The sequence below is a fragment of the Miniopterus natalensis genome, chromosome 6, assembly GCF_054644295.1.
Source record: "Miniopterus natalensis isolate mMinNat1 chromosome 6, mMinNat1.hap1, whole genome shotgun sequence".
Taxonomy (NCBI): Eukaryota; Metazoa; Chordata; class Mammalia; order Chiroptera; family Miniopteridae; genus Miniopterus; species Miniopterus natalensis.
Window position 1 is genome coordinate 4423837 of NC_142086.1, and position 6996 is coordinate 4430832.

The following is a 6996-nucleotide window of genomic DNA, read 5'->3' on the forward strand; positions in this document are numbered from 1 at the left end:
GGGCGCCTGCTTCTGCGCAGAGAAAAGGCTTCGTCGCGAGGCCGACCAGCAAGACGACAGGACACAAGGCCAAGTCTGCCCCGCCGAAGAGGCTTCGGGTGAGATTTGAGGGGTTCACGCGGGCGGTGCGACACCCCCCCCCCCCGGGGCGCGCCCCCTGCTGCACGGAGGCCAGGGCGCGGCTGGGCGGCTCCTGCAGCCTCGCAGCGCCGCGCAGTCGGGGCTGAGCCTCCAGGCCTTAAGTGGTCTCTTTTTAGGGCAATATTTTTCCTTCCACGCAGCCTCTGCAGACTGGCTGAGACCCGTAGAGGCCTGTGGCTCCCCTTCAGGGAGTAGGGGATTACTCCGTTCCCGGTGAATCTGACCTGGGCGCCCCTCGGTGACTCCTGCCCTGTCAAAACAGCTGCTTTAGGGATGATTGTGGCTCACCTGCCAACCTGCTGTCACTCCTGTGCGAGCGCTGGCCCTAGACAGCAGCCCCTAGACGGCAGCCCCCTAGACGGCAGCCCCTAGATGGCAGCCCGCCCTAGACGGCAGCCCCTAGACGGCAGCCCCCTAGACGGCAGCCCCCTAGACGGCAGCCCCTAGACGGCAGCCCCCTAGACGGCAGCCCCTAGACGGCAGCCCCCTAGGCGGCAGCCCCCTAGGCGGCAGCCCCTAGACGGCAGCCCCTAGACGGCAGCCCGCCCTAGATGGTAGACCCCTAGACGGCAGCCCCCTAGACGGCAGACCCCTAGACGGCAGCCCGCCCTAGATGGTAGACCCCTAGACGGCAGCCCCCTAGACGGCAGACCCCTAGACGGCAGCCCGCCCTAGATGGTAGACCCCTAGACGGCAGCCCCCTAGACGGCAGCCCGCCCTAGATGGTAGACCCCTAGACGGCAGCCCCCTAGACGGCAGCCCGCCCTAGATGGTAGACCCCAGACGGCAGCCCCCTAGACGGCAGCCCCCTAGACGGCAGCCCGCCCTAGACTGCAGCCCGCCCTAGATGGTAGACCCCTAGACGGCAGCCTCCTAGACGGCAGACCCCTAGACAGCAGCCCCCTAGACGGCAGCCGCCCTAGATGGTGGACCCCTAGACAGCAGACCCCTAGACGGCAGACCCCTAGACGGCAGCCCGCCCTAGATGGTAGACCCCTAGACGGCAGACCCTTAGATGGCAGCCCGCAGGTCAGGTCAGAAGCAAACCTAAGTTCCCCAGAGGACTCCCCACAGCCCTCATGACCAGCAGCCTCCTTACCGCCCGGCACCTGTGTTCATCATGCCTCCTCATGGACTTACCAACACCCGCTTTTTTCTTTTAAATGGCCAATCCAACCCTAGCTTGGGGACCCCAAAGCCCTCGTCTCTAACTAAAGTCATGTGCCACCTTAGCCAGTTTTGGTCAGTGGTTAGAGCCTCCACCCATGGACTGAAGAGTCCCGGGTTCTTCTCAAGGGCACATACTGCTGTTGTGGGTTCAATCCCCAGCCAAGTTGGTTAAGTGCAGGAGGCAAACAATTGATGTGTCTCTCACATCGATGTTTTTTTTCTCTCTCTCTCTTCCGGACTCTGAAAAAGCGATGGAAAAAGTATCCTCTGGTGAAGATTAAAACAAACAAACAAACAAACAAAAAACACATGCCCCAGGTCCTGTCTCTCTGGGCGTCTTCACCTCCCCATGTGGCCCCACCTGCAGGTCTGGTGCTTCTCTCAGAAACTCAGAGTAATAAACTCCTGTTTGAATTTCCCTGTGGCCTGTTGAGCTATAGCTCACCATCTAGCACCCTGTGCTGCACTTAACGTGACTTTAACAAAGTCACAACACTAGTGCATTACAGCAGTTTCCTGGAAGAGGCAAGAGAGAGGCACTGAAGAATGAGCGTCTCCTTCCAATTTTTAAAAAGATGCCCTGAGAGCTGGCAGCAGCTCTAGTGCTGTCCAGCAATTTCTCTGTGGACACAGAACTTTCAGGGAACATCTTGCAATGCCCTGGCTGCTCCTACCTAAACATCTATCCTACTTACCTCTATTCTCCTCCATTCACCTCCGTTCTCCTCCATTCACCTCCATTCACCTCCATTCACCACCACTCACCACCATTCTCCTCCATTCTCCTCCATTCTCTTCCATTCACCACTATTCTCCTCTATTCTCCTCTATTCTTCTCCATTCTCCTCCATTCACCACCATTCTCCTCTATTCTTCTCCATTCTCCTCCATTCACCACCATTCACCACCATTCACCACCATTCTCCTCCATTCACCACCATTCTCCTCCATTCACCTCCATTCTCCTCCATTCACCACCATTCTCCTCCATTCTCCTCCATTCTCTTCCATTCACCACTATTCTCCTCTATTCTTCTCCATTCTCCTCCATTCTCCTCCATTCACCACCATTCTCCTCTATTCTCCTCCATTCTCCTCCATTCACCACCATTCACCACCATTCACCTCCATTCTCCTCTATTCTCCTCTATTCTCCTCCATTCTCCTCCATTCACCACTATTCTCCTCTATTCTTCTCCATTCTCCTCCACTCACCGCCATTCACCACCATTCACCACCATTCACCTCCGTTCTCCTCCATTCTCCTCCATTCACCACCATTCTCCTCCATTCACCTCCATTCTCCTCCATTCACCACCATTCTCCTCCATTCACCACCATTCTCCTCCATTCTCCTCCATTCACCTCCATTCTCCTCCACTCACCGCCATTCACCACCATTCACCACCCTTCACCTCCGTTCTCCTCCATTCTCCTCCATTCTCCTCCATTCACCACCATTCTCCTCCATTCACCACCATTCTCCTCCATTCACCTCCATTCTCCTCCATTCACCACCATTCTCCTCCGTTCTCCTCCGTTCTCCTCCATTCACCTCCATTCTCCTCCATTCTCCTCCATTCCCCTCCATTCACTTCATTCACTTCGTTCACCTTCATTCACTTCATTCACCTTCATTCATTTATGCCCCCAAAGCTCAACTAAATCCAGCCTAAAGTGCTTAATACAACTGAAGGCTAGGGGATTATAGAAGGAAATTAAGATAGAGGAAAGGAAGAGTAAAGCTTTTATATATCAATGTTCTTTCCTTCCCTTTGCCTGTCAGTTACCCAACTATTGCTTTAGCCCTGAGGTAGATGCCATATTTTAGGGCCGAGCCTACTGCCCACACCTGTAGTATCTTTGACCATGTCACAAGGGAGGGGTTATATTATTTCCTTACTCCATCCTGTCTCCAGCAGATGTCCCTTGAATGCCATGATAATCTCTGTAAAAACTTCAGCCTGACCAAATGAGGACACTCTGCTGCATGTGTTAATGCAGCTTAGTTTAGCTTTATGTGTTGACCTGAGCATTCTGGAACTGAATTTGTCTTTTGCATAATAAAGGCCCATTAATAGATTTTCTTAAAATAAACTTAGTCTGCCTCTTAGCTAAAATAACAAATTGTCTACATTTCTAGCAATTGTTCCTTCAGAATCGCTGGGGTTCCATCTTGGAGCCCCTTACTACACATTTAACAAATATTTAAAGAACTAATGATAGGAGCCAGGCCCTGGGCTAAGCAGGAAGCATATCACTTAGGTGTGGGTCACATTTATCTTCCAGTTTGGGGAAATTCACAGGTAAATAAATAGTTTCAAGAAGTTGGCAAAGGGAGACCACAAAAGAATGTACCAGTTAACAGAGTAGAATGGAGGAGATGTTCTTTTCAACTGAGGCTGCAGAGGGGCGGGGTGTGTGAAACCTTCAAAAAGGAGGTGGTCACAGGCTGTTGGCGTGGTAAATAAGCGAGGAAAAGTGTATCCCGTTAGAGTGGCATAAGCAAAAGTGTTTTCAGAAAACCCCCAACAGCTGGGAGTGTTAAAGTGCAGAGATGTGAGGGAATGTCAGCAAGGAGCTGGAACTAAAAAGCCAAGAAGCACAGAGGATGGAGAGCCCTTTTTGCTGTACCAAAAAATTTGACTTCCAAAGAGAAGCACTAAAAACTGAGCTGGAACAGATTAATGATAAGAGAGCTATGGTTTTATTCCCACCGTGCCAAGAATTGATTAGCTGGAGGCACAATTCTTAGACTGACCTGGGAATCCAGGGGAAAAACCATGATGTCTTCAGCCCAGAGTCCCAAACGCTGCAGGTAATCCATGCGGAGCATCTTAACATTTGGAGTTCAGTAGAAGTTGGGAACTTTTTCAGAGTGGTCCAGGCGGAGGCGAGAAGGAGGTGAGCATGTTGGAATCCCGGGTTTGAGATGAAGGAGGAGGGAAGAAACACAGAAGAAGAACAAGGAGGGAGTTGGAAGGGCTTTAGATAAAGTTAAAGCAGAACAGTTTCTAAAATTCTCATCATCTGAATCCCTCTGGGAACACCCCACTCTCTGCTGAAGGCAATCGTGAAAAGCCTTCCCAAGCCCATGGAGCTGGGCAGGGAACTGTTCCAGCCTCCCTCTTCCTACTTCACCTTCCTCCACTATTCCTCCAATTCCAGATTCTCCTGGCTCCTCCTTAGCTGTCACTCCTCACTAAGGGACTGCTGGAATCCAGTCTCCATGATTAGCAACTGCAGACTCCAGATGCACCACCAGGAGAACCCCAGTAAAGAGCAAGTGCACAGACCAAGCTCTGGATAAATTAAGTCACTTGGTAGAGAAAGTGTAAGTGATACACATCCTTCTGGCTATGAAACTATGGTCTATACTCTGGAGTCAGCTGCCCTGCTCACAGACCGTGGGTCTCAAGCACTAAACAGCAGTGCCAAAGAGAACTTAAGAGGCGGCATGCAGCCCATGGGGTGAAGCAGGGTGGAGGTCTCCAGGAGCACCCTTAGTACATGGAGGGATCAGCCCAACAAGCAGCAAGGAAATAGCGATATCAAGACAGAGAAAAAAGCTAAACCCTATTGTCACCCAACTTGGAGATTAAAAAAAAAAAATTGGCAGAGAGGTAAATATCAAGAAAAACTTCCAGCCCACCATAGAATTTGTGTGTGTGGTAGAGGTTAAACGCTTCCTATTTCTTAGAATAAAATGCATTCAAAATTTTTATCTTGATGCCAGTAGAGTCATAACTATTTCTTTTCCCACACAGTTTCTCGCGGTTGGTTTGGACATTCTCTTGGGAAAAAACAAACAAAAAAAAACAATGTTCCAGCAGGTGTCTCTCTCTGCATGGGGTACAAAAAACTCTTAGCAGCAGCAATGGAATGTTTTTGTTTTGCCTACCCATCTTACAAAGTAAGTGGAGATGGTTTCAAACTATGTCAAAGCTCTTCTTTTTGCACTATTATGTCCCATGTTATCATCTGAGTGATGACTATACGTGTGTCATCATGTGATAACTTTTCTAGCTGCACATTTTTACTTTTAGGCACTTTTTGTTTATACATTATACTTAAAAATAAAGTTTATTTTTATAAAGCTAAAGTCCTTAATTTCACTTCTACTTATATGTTTTCTTGCTTTTATGCTTCATTTTTTTAAGTACATAGGACATCAGAAATCTTTTTATTCAACTTTCCTTATTTGTAAGAAATTGGCTGTTTTATTTTATTGAATTTTATACATATTTTATAAATAACGATACTTGGAGTATGTATTAGAAAGAAATAGAAAAGTAAATTAAAACGTAGCTGTTGCATTTAAAATAAAAATCATACTTGTTTGAGAGTCAGGATTACCCAGTAAACCGCGTTGTTTTCCAGTTGCAAACTTTCAGAGGAGGCTTTGGGATCCGGGCTTCGGGGCTGGATGCCAAAGGTCAGGTGGGTTGAGAACTGGGCTTCCTGACAGGTTTGGTCATTCCTGGTCCCAACCACTTGACTTATTGTGAGCAACAGAGAAACGGCTGCAAACCACCCCTTGTCAAGCCAACAAATGACACCTGAAGTACGGTGCTTGAGAGAAATGCTTACATTAAACTAAAAAGTGCAAAAATTAAAATCCTATTAAAATTGCTGAGACCAGATTTCTTCAAAACACTCAGACTGCTGTTTTTATTTCTATGTTTTAAACTCAAGTTTTCTTCATTCATTCTTTATTTTATTATGTCTATACCTATCATTTCTTTCCATCGCTATTTTTATGCCCTCTTTAATCTCTCACTTCTCAAATTCTAAGAAACAAACAAAAATCAACATTTTAGTGGGACTTTTAATAACGCATATATTTTCCCTTTACACAATTAACATTGGGCCATAAAAAAAACTTCACTCTGACCACTAATAAAAGACTTTCTAATAGTATTAGAGTAATTGCCCTAATTCTCTCTTGGAAGAAACATCCATTAAGATCCTTCGTATGTGTGTGGAACGGACCAAATGGCAACACGCCTCGTCTGAAGCAGTCACACTGCCCGGGCGAGGTGCGGCGGGACCCCGCGCGTCGCAGGCACCGCCTCCGCAGGCGCTGCGCCAACGCGGGGCACAGAGCCCTTGCTGCCCGCGGCCTCGTCCGAAGGATGGTTTCGAATACCAACAGCACACTGGGCGGTGCCCACGGCGCAGGCCCGCGGGTCCAGGCCTGCCTGCTGCAGGACCCGGGCTACGCGGCCCGGCCAGCGCCACTCGGCGCCCCCAAACCTTTCCTGGTACCGCCTGCAGAGCCCACCCCGCCGCCCCGCCCTGCCCCGGAGCCCCGCCCCTCCTGGCCCCGCCCCGTCCCGGAGCCCCGCCCCCGCCTGGTCCCCTCAGGTCCCGGAGTCCCGCCCCCGCCTGGCCCCGCCCCGGAGCCCCGCCCCGCCTGCCCCCGCCCCGTCCCGGAGCCCCGCCCCCTGCCCCCGCCCCGTCCCCGAGCCCTAACACCCCCCGCCTCGCCCGGTCCCGGAGGGGTCTGGCCGGGCCCTGGCCGCCGCTTTGGCCCTGGGCGCACAGCTCGGCGCCCTCCCGCCGCCCCCGCCCCCGCTCCAGCCCCGTTCTCTCGGCCGCCGCCTTTCCCCGCAGACCCGGTGGACGGCAGCTGACGGTGGAAGGCGCCCTGCTCTCCGGGGCTCCCGTTGCCATGGTGACCCT

The 6996-nt window shown here is 50.8% G+C and overlaps 1 long non-coding RNA gene across 2 annotated transcripts; it reads right to left on the minus strand.

The window, feature by feature from the left end:
- Positions 1-306: 306 nt before the first annotated feature.
- Positions 307-6467, minus strand: LOC107543239 (uncharacterized). Of its 2 annotated transcripts, none has more exons than XR_001603792.2 (3): positions 5668-6467; positions 4073-4179; positions 307-386 (listed from the first exon to the last, which is right to left on the minus strand). It is a non-coding gene; the product is annotated as an uncharacterized LOC107543239 (long non-coding RNA). The 2 variants fall into 2 exon arrangements; XR_001603793.2 differs by having other exon boundaries at positions 307-391.
- Between the last annotated feature and the right edge of the window lie 529 nt (positions 6468-6996).